The 15578-nt window shown below is 40.2% G+C and overlaps 4 non-coding genes across 4 annotated transcripts; all 4 read right to left on the minus strand.

Annotated features, from left to right (window-relative positions):
* Positions 1-7479: 7479 nt before the first annotated feature.
* trnac-gca (transfer RNA cysteine (anticodon GCA)) lies at positions 7480-7551 on the minus strand. The gene has a single exon. It is a non-coding gene; the product is annotated as a tRNA-Cys (tRNA).
* A 2475-nt stretch (positions 7552-10026) lies between these two features.
* trnac-gca (transfer RNA cysteine (anticodon GCA)) lies at positions 10027-10098 on the minus strand. The gene has a single exon. It is a non-coding gene; the product is annotated as a tRNA-Cys (tRNA).
* A 2473-nt stretch (positions 10099-12571) lies between these two features.
* Positions 12572-12643, minus strand: trnac-gca (transfer RNA cysteine (anticodon GCA)). The gene has a single exon. It is a non-coding gene; the product is annotated as a tRNA-Cys (tRNA).
* A 2480-nt stretch (positions 12644-15123) lies between these two features.
* On the minus strand, positions 15124-15195 carry trnac-gca (transfer RNA cysteine (anticodon GCA)). Its single transcript has one exon. It is a non-coding gene; the product is annotated as a tRNA-Cys (tRNA).
* Positions 15196-15578: the final 383 nt, after the last annotated feature.

Consider the following 15578-nt stretch of genomic DNA (forward strand, 5'->3'; position numbering starts at 1 on the left):
AGCCAGTGAAGAGTCTTGGGAGATGGTACGACGGGGATCTAAAGGACACAGTTCGTGTGGGAGAAGTTAGACAACAAGCAGTGGAAGGGTTGAAGAGCATAGACAGCTGCGCTCTACCAGGTAAACTAAAACTCTGGTGCTTTCAGTTTGGTCTACTGCCGAGGTTGCTGTGGCCACTGACTGTGTACGAGGTTTCTTTGACGACAGTAGAGAAGCTGGAAGCTTTAATCAGTTCATACATCAGGAAATGGTTGGGAGTTCCACGCTGCCTCAGCAGAGTGGGACTTTATGGTAAAGGAATACTGCAGCTACCAGTCTCTGCTCTAACCGAGGAGTTTAAGTGCGCCAAGGTCAGACTGGAAATGACATTAGTAGAGTCACGCGATAAATGCGTAAGGGAGGCAGCACCTGTGTTGAAAACTGGAAGAAAGTGGGCGGCAAAGAAAGCTGTGGAAGATGCAAAGGCTGCCCTTCGAATTGGTGATATCATGGGGCAAGTTCAGCATGGAAGAGGGGGTCTTGGTTTCAGTTCAACTCCTCCTACATGGCACAAGGCGGCCCCAGCTCAAAGAAGGAAGCTGGTAGTCAACGAGGTGCAAAAGCAGGAGGAGAGGATGAGGTGTATAAAGGCCATTTCCCAGGCCAAACAGGGAGAATGGATGAGATGGGAGAGTGTGGAACAACGCAAGATTGGCTGGCAAGACCTATGGTCAATGGAACAGAGCAGGATCAGTTTCCTCATCAGGTCAACATATGATGTTCTCCCATCACCACAGAACCTAAACCTCTGGGTAGGAGAGGATCCCTCATGTCCTTTGTGTTCATCACCTGCAACATTAAGGCACATTTTGACAGGATGTAAGGTGGCTCTTAGCCAAGGACGGTTTACTTGGCGCCATGACCAGGTGCTGCGATGTTTGGCCTTAGCATTGGAAGACAAGCGTAACATGACCAATAAGTTGCCACCTGTTCCATCAAAACATTACACACAAAAGACAACATTCCTCCGCCCAGGAGAGCAACCACCAAGAAAAGGTGTTAAAACCAATCCTCGCCCAGGACAACTGGAAGCTGCTAGAGACTGGAATATGCTGGCAGATGTTGGTCAACGGCTTATTTTTCCACCTGAGATTGCCACCACTAACCTTCGACCAGATATTGTCTTGTGGTCTGGATCAGCACGCCTTGTTCACCTGATAGAGTTAACAGTGCCATGGGAGGACGCTGTAGATGAGGCGTATGAGAGGAAGAAACTGCGGTATGCTCAACTAGCCACTGAAGCGGAACAGCGAGGATGGAGAGTTCGGGTTTACCCAGTGGAAGTGGGTTGTCGAGGATTTGTGGCACACTCTACAACCCGGTTTCTCAGAGACGTCGGATTCAGTGGCCAAGAGTTGCGTCGCACAGTGAAGAACTTATCTGAAGCAGCAGAGAGGAGCAGCAACTGGCTGTGGTTGAGACGGAAAGATTCTGGCTGGGGACAGGTAAGTAAGCTGGGCTGAGTTGAGTGGGGGACGGAGGGGGGTGATGCTGGGACGCCAGAATCACCGTCGAGCCCTCTTGAGGTGTCGTGGGCTAGTCGACGAAACACTGAGGATGGAAGGTGCCCACTTGAAAACCCCAGAGATGTACCCTACTTAGCTCAATCCAGACGGTTGTCATGCTGATGCGCTGGGGAGGCCGCACTTTGGTTGATCCCCGGAGCCAGCATCGCAGCCGTTGTGTGTGCTGATGCGCCAGGGAGGCAAAATAAGCTGATCCCTGGAGCCAGCATTACACTTCAGCCATTAACACCAGACAGAAGGATATCTACATCATAATATGGAAGGAAACGTAAATGGATGGAGACGCATATGGATCACATTAGTTTACTGTAAAGCTACGTCTTAGTTGGTGCTTATCTTGGCGAGAGCCGAGTTCAAATCAGCATGAAGTTTTAACATCTACTCTCGTGTAATGGAAATCATGAAGATCTGGATACGTCCAGTGACTGCTGTGAATAGTGCAGCTGGCAACAAGGGAAAGACCTTGTGACAGCCTGGAGAGACAGCTGACAGGAGGAAAGAGACCCCATTGGGGCTGGTAAGGGTTAGCTACCCTTGTCGGCAGTATCCAGCTCTGTGTTTACAGGATGCTGGAGACACCCGCCCAAGGCTTCTAAGAAATTAAAGAGAAAAATACCCCTAGAGTCTGCGAGAGCGGGGGCGGAAGATGACTCAACGTTGGACAACACGGTTAACGACTTAGGAACGGAAACGGATATGAGTATGGAGAGTACTTCACAAAAGACTAGTTCAAGATCTGCAGTTAACAAAGACATAGAACTCCAGGTTTGTGTCTGCGGCTGGAGCAAGGCGACAACGGTCAGGGGTTTGAAGATTCATCAAGGGAGAATGAAATGCTTGAGGGAGAAGGGACAAGGGCCTCGCATTGATCAGTACTTCTTACGAAGTCAGTCAAGTCAGTCGAATGAAATCCAGCGACAGGAAGCAAACCACAGTTCGCAGGATATCAGCACCCCTGTCATAGATGTGAGGAGGACTTGCATGGACACAGTTAGTGATGAACCTAATGATCCTTGTGAACCCGGTCAGACAAACCAGCATAAGAGAGAAAAGAACCTCAACGGGCACAAGCCTGGAGTTAAATGGCCAAGAGCTTGTGAGAAAACTGCATGGGACACAGTAAACACAGATCTCTGCGTTGCATTGGAAAGATTAAGTGGAACAGTTGAAAAGAAGCTGGATAAATTTGGGGACATCATCTACGCATATGGAAGTGAGAGGTTTGGAGTTGAAAAAAGGAAGGAAAAAGTACAAACTATTCCTGGAAAGTCTAGACGGCAGCAGGAGATTGAACGCTTAGTTAGAGAAAGGAGACAGCTGAGGAACCAATGGAGAAGAGCAGAACAAAGTCAGAAGGAGGGACTCAATCTCTTACAAAGGGTCATAAAAGATAAGCTTGCAACATTGCGCAGAGCTGAGCGCCTACGGAAACGTTACAAAAAGAAGGAGCGTGCGAGAACTAACTTTTATAAAGACCCATTCAAATTTGTAAAGAAGTTATTCACCAGTGAGAAGAATGGCACACTAAAAGCATCTAAGGTTGAGCTGGAGAGATATTTGGAGGAAACACATACAGATTCAAAAAGGCAGGAGCCTATGTCAATTCCGTCAGACATCCCACCTATCAATCCACCAGAATACCAAATGGAGGACTGTGCACCTAAGTGGAAAGAAATAGAGCAAGCTGTGAAAAAAGCAAGGGCTTCATCATCTCCAGGGCCTAATGGAGTTCCGTACAGAGTGTACAAGAGTGCTTCAGGAGTTCTACGAATTCTGTGGAAATTGATGAAAGTGGCATGGGAAAAACAGGTTGTACCAAGAGCATGGCGCCGAGCAGGTGGAGTCTTTATACCTAAAGAAAAAGATTCTACAAGCATCAGTCAGTTTCGTCCCATTTCCCTATTAAACGTAGAAGGCAAGATTTTCTTCAGCATTATTGCTCAGAGATTGTCAGCTTACCTATTAAAGAACTGCTTCATTGACACTTCAATACAAAAAGCGGGCATTCCAGGTTTCCCAGGTTGCTTAGAACACATCAATGTGATCTGGCAACAAATTCAATCAGCTAAAAAGGAGAGGAAGGAGCTCCATGTGACATTCCTGGATTTGGCTAATGCATATGGTTCAGTGCCACATGAACTACTTTGGGCAGCATTTGATTTTTTCAGTGTACCGATGACAATAACAAATTTAGTGAAAGCCTATTTTGGAGATTTGCAATTCAGTTTTTCAACTTCAGAATTCAGCACTACATGGCAATGCCTAGAGGTTGGAATAATGGCAGGATGCACCATTTCTCCACTGGCTTTTACCATGGCAATGGAAGTAATCATTAGGGCATCAAAATGGGTAGTAGGAGGAGAGCGCTTGGCTTCTGGAATGCGACTACCACCAATTCGAGCATACATGGATGACATGACAACCATGACTACAACAGTAGCCTGCACTAATCGATTATTGGGCAAATTAACCAATAACATTGAATGGGCACGAATGCAATTCAAGCCCACTAAATCAAGGAGCATCTCTGTAATTAAAGGCAAAGTAGTAGATAAAACATTCTTCATTAATGGTGAGGCAATACCAACAGTGTCTGAGAAGCCAGTGAAGAGTCTTGGGAGATGGTACGACGGGGATCTAAAGGACACAGTTCGTGTGGGAGAAGTTAGACAACAAGCAGTGGAAGGGTTGAAGAGCATAGACAGCTGCGCTCTACCAGGTAAACTAAAACTCTGGTGCTTTCAGTTTGGTCTACTGCCGAGGTTGCTGTGGCCACTGACTGTGTACGAGGTTTCTTTGACGACAGTAGAGAAGCTGGAAGCTTTAATCAGTTCATACATCAGGAAATGGTTGGGAGTTCCACGCTGCCTCAGCAGAGTGGGACTTTATGGTAAAGGAATACTGCAGCTACCAGTCTCTGCTCTAACCGAGGAGTTTAAGTGCGCCAAGGTCAGACTGGAAATGACATTAGTAGAGTCACGCGATAAATGCGTAAGGGAGGCAGCACCTGTGTTGAAAACTGGAAGAAAGTGGGCGGCAAAGAAAGCTGTGGAAGATGCAAAGGCTGCCCTTCGAATTGGTGATATCATGGGGCAAGTTCAGCATGGAAGAGGGGGTCTTGGTTTCAGTTCAACTCCTCCTACATGGCACAAGGCGGCCCCAGCTCAAAGAAGGAAGCTGGTAGTCAACGAGGTGCAAAAGCAGGAGGAGAGGATGAGGTGTATAAAGGCCATTTCCCAGGCCAAACAGGGAGAATGGATGAGATGGGAGAGTGTGGAACAACGCAAGATTGGCTGGCAAGACCTATGGTCAATGGAACAGAGCAGGATCAGTTTCCTCATCAGGTCAACATATGATGTTCTCCCATCACCACAGAACCTAAACCTCTGGGTAGGAGAGGATCCCTCATGTCCTTTGTGTTCATCACCTGCAACATTAAGGCACATTTTGACAGGATGTAAGGTGGCTCTTAGCCAAGGACGGTTTACTTGGCGCCATGACCAGGTGCTGCGATGTTTGGCCTTAGCATTGGAAGACAAGCGTAACATGACCAATAAGTTGCCACCTGTTCCATCAAAACATTACACACAAAAGACAACATTCCTCCGCCCAGGAGAGCAACCACCAAGAAAAGGTGTTAAAACCAATCCTCGCCCAGGACAACTGGAAGCTGCTAGAGACTGGAATATGCTGGCAGATGTTGGTCAACGGCTTATTTTTCCACCTGAGATTGCCACCACTAACCTTCGACCAGATATTGTCTTGTGGTCTGGATCAGCACGCCTTGTTCACCTGATAGAGTTAACAGTGCCATGGGAGGACGCTGTAGATGAGGCGTATGAGAGGAAGAAACTGCGGTATGCTCAACTAGCCACTGAAGCGGAACAGCGAGGATGGAGAGTTCGGGTTTACCCAGTGGAAGTGGGTTGTCGAGGATTTGTGGCACACTCTACAACCCGGTTTCTCAGAGACGTCGGATTCAGTGGCCAAGAGTTGCGTCGCACAGTGAAGAACTTATCTGAAGCAGCAGAGAGGAGCAGCAACTGGCTGTGGTTGAGACGGAAAGATTCTGGCTGGGGACAGGTAAGTAAGCTGGGCTGAGTTGAGTGGGGGACGGAGGGGGGTGATGCTGGGACGCCAGAATCACCGTCGAGCCCTCTTGAGGTGTCGTGGGCTAGTCGACGAAACACTGAGGATGGAAGGTGCCCACTTGAAAACCCCAGAGATGTACCCTACTTAGCTCAATCCAGACGGTTGTCATGCTGATGCGCTGGGGAGGCCGCACTTTGGTTGATCCCCGGAGCCAGCATCGCAGCCGTTGTGTGTGCTGATGCGCCAGGGAGGCAAAATAAGCTGATCCCTGGAGCCAGCATTACACTTCAGCCATTAACACCAGACAGAAGGATATCTACATCATAATATGGAAGGAAACGTAAATGGATGGAGACGCATATGGATCACATTAGTTTACTGTAAAGCTACGTCTTAGTTGGTGCTTATCTTGGCGAGAGCCGAGTTCAAATCAGCATGAAGTTTTAACATCTACTCTCGTGTAATGGAAATCAGATCGCATCAGGTAGTGCGGTTTATCAGAAGTGTGGACGCTGTAATACCAAACTACATGTTTTGTGTATCCTCCAATATCCCAAAATGCTTTGTGGTATGTTTGGCAAAATACTCAGAGCAGGCGCCTGAAGGAGTTGCTATCACTGTACACTCCGCACTAGGTATTCATTTTTATGCTTCAAAAAATCTTTCAGGACATCTCTGTTAAACTAGTGGGGAAAATCGTATTTTTCTTGAATCGTACTTGTACTTGCTAGAACCAAAGTCATTGTATTTATCTTGCTCTTAACCGTATTATTACTTGTACTGTGATCCTTGAAATGTATTTTTGTTTACGACTGTAAGTCGCCCAGGATAAGGGCGGCTGCTAAGAAATAAATAAATAAATAAATAAATAAATAAATAAATAATAATAATAATAATAATAATAATAAATAAATAAACAAAAACACAGCGTTAAATTAGGCGACTGCAAAAATGAAATGCGAGTTAAAGGTAGGACCGGGAATGAACAAATTACGTATTTTGTCAGCTCTGTTTGAAATAAAATTAAGAGGACCAGAATTAGGCTCAGGCAAGATATGAAGGTAAAAACAAAGATTGTTTTGTAATTAACAGCTTTTTCTGAGTTTAATTATAAAACAGAATCAGCTCAATTTGTTTAAAGGGACTTCACCTGATTAAAAATAAAAGCTGAAAACTTCAAGCCCTACTTGTGTGTGTGTTCGGATTTACTTTTTCCGCAATACTGGTAATATTTAATTTATGCAATATTTAATTTATGCAAACTGCAGTTACTGACAGGCTTGATAATTGAGGCAATACTGAATCTTTCAGTTAATTCTTATGAAAAAATAAATAAAAAATTGGTGTATGCTACAGCCGGTAGATGGTGTCAAGTATTAAAAAAAAAATACTATTTGCAAAATAGTATTTACTAATTTCTATTGATAATATATTTCTGGCAACCTATTTTATGTTTGTATTTTAAATACATTTGGAGACCACTGTTGTCTTTTTAAATATTTTCCGTGACTATGTTGCCATCCTTGGCGTTCACTGTTAACCGAAAGGTTTGTGGTTTGAGCTCAAACAGGAACTCTTTTTTATATTAAACTGGCCAGCCAGATTGCCTTCCCAGGCGGCCTTCTCAAGAGAGGCCAAGCTTCTAATTTCTCCAGTTGTAAAGGGTGCGGTGGCCAAGTGGTAAGGTGTTTGGTCCCGTAAATTGAGGATCACGTCTTCAAACCCTGTCTGTACCTTGTTGCTGTCTTTGAAACACTATTTTTTGCTTCTAGCTGAAATAAAAAATGTTAACGTGCATTTTGTATTTTAATTTAGAAAAAAAAGCGGGCACTCGGATTTGAACCGGGGACCTCTTGATCTGCAGTCGAATGCTCTACCACTGAGCTATACCCCCAACTCACTAGCCTATTCCAGCTATGCCCTTTTCTGCCAAGCACAACCAACGGTGCCGAGCTGCAGTTTCAGAAATGCAACCTATCAATGGCTAGTTATTTTTTACCTTGTGTCCCGCAGCAATATTTTTCAACAAAACATTCAAGAAGTATTGTATAAGGTCCGTCAAGTAATAGAATAACACGTTGTTATACATGTATCTCTTTGAAAACACTAAGCGAAATAGATAATAATCAGAAAATGCTTAACGTTTTTTATTTCAAGAAATTAAACTAAATACAAAATATAGTGTTGAAAAAAAGAGAGAAGCTTTATGGTTTCTGAAGTACGTTATAACGTTCCCCAAAATGTTCTGAAAACAAGGACACCAAGTCCAAGATGCCACTGTAACACATTTTTTAGTGCATTTTGTTTTTATTGGAAGAGAGTCAAATACAGCCAAAAAATGTCTGGTCATGGGGGGAGCATCCCACTGAAAAACACTCGGTCCTTCAAAGGGTTTAGCAAAGGTTGGTTTGCTTGAGCTCACCCTAGAAAAGTGGTTGTTACTTTATTTTTTAATATATTAAATTGAAAGCCACAGCTTGCCTTGTCAGACGTCTTTGACAGATTATTTAAGAAGCGCCATGCTTTGCATTCTTATGACAGTCATCATTTTCATGTTACGTATTCTTCATGGTAACAGTGAAGATGCTTTCCAAGTCAATTTCTATAAATATAAGGGGACACTCTGATATTCCTTTTTACATGTTATGTCCGAGATTGGTTAAATGTAATTTTTTATTAAATGTTTCCATTAAGATTCAACTCACAGCACAACAATTTGTTATCTTATGGTGCTGCTACAGTTGTATTGATTTAAAAACTACATACTATTAGCATGTGCCTTGTTTTATGGTTACTCCTTACTCAGCAATGCGACCATAGCTTCACTCTAATATGAACTCCATTGAATGTAAAACAAAGGCCCTGTCCACACTATGCCTTTAAACCGTATTAGTTGCGTTTAAGCCGGCTTAAAAGTGCTAAATACGGTTTGCGTCCACACTACGCAGCATTTAATACCGTACTCGAGACCACCTCAGGAGGTAGTCTCGAGTCCGGTTCTAATTAGATCGCATCAGGTAGTGCGGTTTATCAGAAGTGTGGACGCTGTAATACCAAACTACATGTTTTGTGTATCCTCCAATATCCCAAAATGCTTTGTGGTATGTTTGGCGAAATACTCAGAGCAGGCGCCTGAAGGAGTTGCTATCACTGTACACTCCGCACTAGGTATTCATTTTTATGCTTCAAAAAATCTTTCAGGACATCTCTGTTAAACTAGTGGGGAAAATCGTATTTTTCTTGAATCGTACTTGTACTTGCTAGAACCAAAGTCATTGTATTTATCTTGCTCTTAACCGTATTATTACTTGTACTGTGATCCTTGAAATGTATTTTTGTTTACGACTGTAAGTCGCCCAGGATAAGGGCGGCTGCTAAGAAATAAATAAATAAATAAATAAATAAATAAATAAATAAATAAATAATAATAATAATAATAATAATAATAATAATAATAAATAAATAAACAAAAACACAGCGTTAAATTAGGCGACTGCAAAAATGAAATGCGAGTTAAAAGTAGGATCGGGAATGAACAAATTACGTATTTTGTCAGCTCTGTTTGAAATAAAATTAAGAGGACCAGAATTAGGCTCAGGCAAGATATGAAGGTAAAAACAAAGATTGTTTTGTAATTAACAGCTTTTTCTGAGTTTAATTATAAAACAGAATCAGCTCAATTTGTTTAAAGGGACTTCACCTGATTAAAAATAAAACCTGAAAACTTCAAGCCCTACTTGTGTGTGTGTTCGGATTTACTTTTTCCGCAATACTGGTAATATTTAATTTATGCAATATTTAATTTATGCAAACTGCAGTTACTGACAGGCTTGATAATTGAGGCAATACTGAATCTTTCAGTTAATTCTTATGAAAAAATAAATAAAAAATTGGTGTATGCTACAGCCGGTAGATGGTGTCAAGTATTAAAAAAAAAATACTATTTGCAAAATAGTATTTACTAATTTCTATTGATAATATATTTCTGGCAACCTATTTTATGTTTGTATTTTAAATACATTTGGAGACCACTGTTGTCTTTTAAATATTTTCCATGACTATGTTGCCATCCTTGGCGTTCACTGTTAACCGAAAGGTTTGTGGTTTGAGCTCAAACAGGAACTCTTTTTTATATTAAACTGGCCAGCCAGATTGCCTTCCCAGGCGGCCTTCTCAAGAGAGGCCAAGCTTCTAATTTCTCCAGTTGTAAAGGGTGCGGTGGCCAAGTGGTAAGGTGTTTGGTACCGTAAATTGAGGATCACGTCTTCAAACCCTGTCTGTACCTTGTTGCTGTCTTTGAAACACTATTTTTTGCTTCTAGCTGAAATAAAAAATGTTAACGTGCATTTTGTATTTTAATTTAGAAAAAAGGGGGCACGCGGATTTGAACCGGGGACCTCTGGATCTGCAGTCAAATGCTCTACCACTGAGCTATCCCCCCGACTCACAAGCCTATTTCAGCTATGCCCTTTTCTGCCAAGCACAACCAACGGTGCCGAGCTGCAGTTTCAGAAATGCAACCTATCAATGGCTAGTTAATTTTTACCTTGTGTCCCGCAGCAATATTTTTCAACAAAACATTCAAGAAGTATTGTATAAGGTCCGTCAAGTAATAGAATAACACGTTGTTATACATGTATCTCTTTGAAAACACTAAGCGAAATAGATAATAATCAGAAAATGCTTAACGTTTTTTATTTCAAGAAATTAAACTAAATACAAAATATAGTGTTGAAAAAAAGAGAGAAGCTTTATGGTTTCTGAAGTACGTTATAACGTTCCCCAAAATGTTCTGAAAACAAGGACACCAAGTCCAAGATGCCACTGTAACACATTTTTTAGTGCATTTTGTTTTTATTGGAAGAGAGTCAAATACAGCCAAAAAATGTCTGGTCATGGGGGGAGCATCCCACTGAAAAACACTCGGTCCTTCAAAGGGTTTAGCAAAGGTTGGTTTGCTTGAGCTCACCCTAGAAAAGTGGTTGTTACTTTATTTTTTAATATATTAAATTGAAAGCCACAGCTTGCCTTGTCAGACGTCTTTGACAGATTATTTAAGAAGCGCCATGCTTTGCATTCTTATGACAGTCATCATTTTCATGTTACGTATTCTTCATGGTAACAGTGAAGATGCTTTCCAAGTCAATTTCTATAAATATAAGGGGACACTCTGATATTCCTTTTTACATGTTATGTCCGAGATTGGTTAAATGTAATTTTTTATTAAATGTTTCCATTAAGATTCAACTCACAGCACAACAATTTGTTATCTTATGGTGCTGCTACAGTTGTATTGATTTAAAAACTACATACTATTAGCATGTGCCTTGTTTTATGGTTACTCCTTACTCAGCAATGCGACCATAGCTTCACTCTAATATGAACTCCATTGAATGTAAAACAAAGGCCCTGTCCACACTATGCCTTTAAACCGTATTAGTTGCGTTTAAGCCGGCTTAAAAGTGCTAAATACGGTTTGCGTCCACACTACGCAGCATTTAATACCGTACTCGAGACCACCTCAGGAGGTAGTCTCGAGTCCGGTTCTAATTAGATCGCATCAGGTAGTGCGGTTTATCAGAAGTGTGGACGCTGTAATACCAAACTACATGTTTTGTGTATCCTCCAATATCCCAAAATGCTTTGTGGTATGTTTGGCGAAATACTCAGAGCAGGCGCCTGAAGGAGTTGCTATCACTGTACACTCCGCACTAGGTATTCATTTTTATGCTTCAAAAAATCTTTCAGGACATCTCTGTTAAACTAGTGGGGAAAATCGTATTTTTCTTGAATCGTACTTGTACTTGCTAGAACCAAAGTCATTGTATTTATCTTGCTCTTAACCGTATTATTACTTGTACTGTGATCCTTGAAATGTATTTTTGTTTACGACTGTAAGTCGCCCAGGATAAGGGCGGCTGCTAAGAAATAAATAAATAAATAAATAAATAAATAAATAAATAATAATAATAATAATAATAATAATAATAATAATAATAAATAAATAAACAAAAACACAGCGTTAAATTAGGCGACTGCAAAAATGAAATGCGAGTTAAAAGTAGGATCGGGAATGAACAAATTACGTATTTTGTCAGCTCTGTTTGAAATAAAATTAAGAGGACCAGAATTAGGCTCAGGCAAGATATGAAGGTAAAAACAAAGATTGTTTTGTAATTAACAGCTTTTTCTGAGTTTAATTATAAAACAGAATCAGCTCAATTTGTTTAAAGGGACTTCACCTGATTAAAAATAAAACCTGAAAACTTCAAGCCCTACTTGTGTGTGTGTTCGGATTTACTTTTTCCGCAATACTGGTAATATTTAATTTATGCAATATTTAATTTATGCAAACTGCAGTTACTGACAGGCTTGATAATTGAGGCAATACTGAATCTTTCAGTTAATTCTTATGAAAAAATAAATAAAAAATTGGTGTATGCTACAGCCGGTAGATGGTGTCAAGTATTAAAAAAAAAATACTATTTGCAAAATAGTATTTACTAATTTCTATTGATAATATATTTCTGGCAACCTATTTTATGTTTGTATTTTAAATACATTTGGAGACCACTGTTGTCTTTTTAAATATTTTCCGTGACTATGTTGCCATCCTTGGCGTTCACTGTTAACCGAAAGGTTTGTGGTTTGAGCTCAAACAGGAACTCTTTTTTATATTAAACTGGCCAGCCAGATTGCCTTCCCAGGCGGCCTTCTCAAGAGAGGCCAAGCTTCTAATTTCTCCAGTTGTAAAGGGTGCGGTGGCCAAGTGGTAAGGTGTTTGGTCCCGTAAATTGAGGATCACGTCTTCAAACCCTGTCTGTACCTTGTTGCTGTCTTTGAAACACTATTTTTTGCTTCTAGCTGAAATAAAAAATGTTAACGTGCATTTTGTATTTTAATTTAGAAAAAAAAGCGGGCACTCGGATTTGAACCGGGGACCTCTTGATCTGCAGTCGAATGCTCTACCACTGAGCTATACCCCCAACTCACTAGCCTATTCCAGCTATGCCCTTTTCTGCCAAGCACAACCAACGGTGCCGAGCTGCAGTTTCAGAAATGCAACCTATCAATGGCTAGTTATTTTTTACCTTGTGTCCCGCAGCAATATTTTTCAACAAAACATTCAAGAAGTATTGTATAAGGTCCGTCAAGTAATAGAATAACACGTTGTTATACATGTATCTCTTTGAAAACACTAAGCGAAATAGATAATAATCAGAAAATGCTTAACGTTTTTTATTTCAAGAAATTAAACTAAATACAAAATATAGTGTTGAAAAAAAGAGAGAAGCTTTATGGTTTCTGAAGTACGTTATAACGTTCCCCAAAATGTTCTGAAAACAAGGACACCAAGTCCAAGATGCCACTGTAACACATTTTTTAGTGCATTTTGTTTTTATTGGAAGAGAGTCAAATACAGCCAAAAAATGTCTGGTCATGGGGGGAGCATCCCACTGAAAAACACTCGGTCCTTCAAAGGGTTTAGCAAAGGTTGGTTTGCTTGAGCTCACCCTAGAAAAGTGGTTGTTACTTTATTTTTTAATATATTAAATTGAAAGCCACAGCTTGCCTTGTCAGACGTCTTTGACAGATTATTTAAGAAGCGCCATGCTTTGCATTCTTATGACAGTCATCATTTTCATGTTACGTATTCTTCATGGTAACAGTGAAGATGCTTTCCAAGTCAATTTCTATAAATATAAGGGGACACTCTGATATTCCTTTTTACATGTTATGTCCGAGATTGGTTAAATGTAATTTTTTATTAAATGTTTCCATTAAGATTCAACTCACAGCACAACAATTTGTTATCTTATGGTGCTGCTACAGTTGTATTGATTTAAAAACTACATACTATTAGCATGTGCCTTGTTTTATGGTTACTCCTTACTCAGCAATGCGACCATAGCTTCACTCTAATATGAACTCCATTGAATGTAAAACAAAGGCCCTGTCCACACTATGCCTTTAAACCGTATTAGTTGCGTTTAAGCCGGCTTAAAAGTGCTAAATACGGTTTGCGTCCACACTACGCAGCATTTAATACCGTACTCGAGACCACCTCAGGAGGTAGTCTCGAGTCCGGTTCTAATTAGATCGCATCAGGTAGTGCGGTTTATCAGAAGTGTGGACGCTGTAATACCAAACTACATGTTTTGTGTATCCTCCAATATCCCAAAATGCTTTGTGGTATGTTTGGCGAAATACTCAGAGCAGGCGCCTGAAGGAGTTGCTATCACTGTACACTCCGCACTAGGTATTCATTTTTATGCTTCAAAAAATCTTTCAGGACATCTCTGTTAAACTAGTGGGGAAAATCGTATTTTTCTTGAATCGTACTTGTACTTGCTAGAACCAAAGTCATTGTATTTATCTTGCTCTTAACCGTATTATTACTTGTACTGTGATCCTTGAAATGTATTTTTGTTTACGACTGTAAGTCGCCCAGGATAAGGGCGGCTGCTAAGAAATAAATAAATAAATAAATAAATAAATAAATAAATAAATAATAATAATAATAATAATAATAATAATAATAATAATAATAAATAAATAAACAAAAACACAGCGTTAAATTAGGCGACTGCAAAAATGAAATGCGAGTTAAAAGTAGGATCGGGAATGAACAAATTACGTATTTTGTCAGCTCTGTTTGAAATAAAATTAAGAGGACCAGAATTAGGCTCAGGCAAGATATGAAGGTAAAAACAAAGATTGTTTTGTAATTAACAGCTTTTTCTGAGTTTAATTATAAAACAGAATCAGCTCAATTTGTTTAAAGGGACTTCACCTGATTAAAAATAAAACCTGAAAACTTCAAGCCCTACTTGTGTGTGTGTTCGGATTTACTTTTTCCGCAATACTGGTAATATTTAATTTATGCAATATTTAATTTATGCAAACTGCAGTTACTGACAGGCTTGATAATTGAGGCAATACTGAATCTTTCAGTTAATTCTTATGAAAAAATAAATAAAAAATTGGTGTATGCTACAGCCGGTAGATGGTGTCAAGTATTAAAAAAAAAATACTATTTGCAAAATAGTATTTACTAATTTCTATTGATAATATATTTCTGGCAACCTATTTTATGTTTGTATTTTAAATACATTTGGAGACCACTGTTGTCTTTTTAAATATTTTCCGTGACTATGTTGCCATCCTTGGCGTTCACTGTTAACCGAAAGGTTTGTGGTTTGAGCTCAAACAGGAACTCTTTTTTATATTAAACTGGCCAGCCAGATTGCCTTCCCAGGCGGCCTTCTCAAGAGAGGCCAAGCTTCTAATTTCTCCAGTTGTAAAGGGTGCGGTGGCCAAGTGGTAAGGTGTTTGGTCCCGTAAATTGAGGATCACGTCTTCAAACCCTGTCTGTACCTTGTTGCTGTCTTTGAAACACTATTTTTTGCTTCTAGCTGAAATAAAAAATGTTAACGTGCATTTTGTATTTTAATTTAGAAAAAAAAGCGGGCACTCGGATTTGAACCGGGGACCTCTTGATCTGCAGTCAAATGCTCTACCACTGAGCTATACCCCCAACTCACTAGCCTATTCCAGCTATGCCCTTTTCTGCCAAGCACAACCAACGGTGCCGAGCTGCAGTTTCAGAAATGCAACCTATCAATGGCTAGTTATTTTTTACCTTGTGTCCCGCAGCAATATTTTTCAACAAAACATTCAAGAAGTATTGTATAAGGTCCGTCAAGTAATAGAATAACACGTTGTTATACATGTATCTCTTTGAAAACACTAAGCGAAATAGATAATAATCAGAAAATGCTTAACGTTTTTTATTTCAAGAAATTAAACTAAATACAAAATATAGTGTTGAAAAAAAGAGAGAAGCTTTATGGTTTCTGAAGTACGTTATAACGTTCCCCAAAATGTTCTGAAAACAAGGACACCAAGTCCAAGATGCCA

This window comes from Acipenser ruthenus, chromosome 23 (genome assembly GCF_902713425.1).
Source record: "Acipenser ruthenus chromosome 23, fAciRut3.2 maternal haplotype, whole genome shotgun sequence".
Taxonomy (NCBI): Eukaryota; Metazoa; Chordata; class Actinopteri; order Acipenseriformes; family Acipenseridae; genus Acipenser; species Acipenser ruthenus.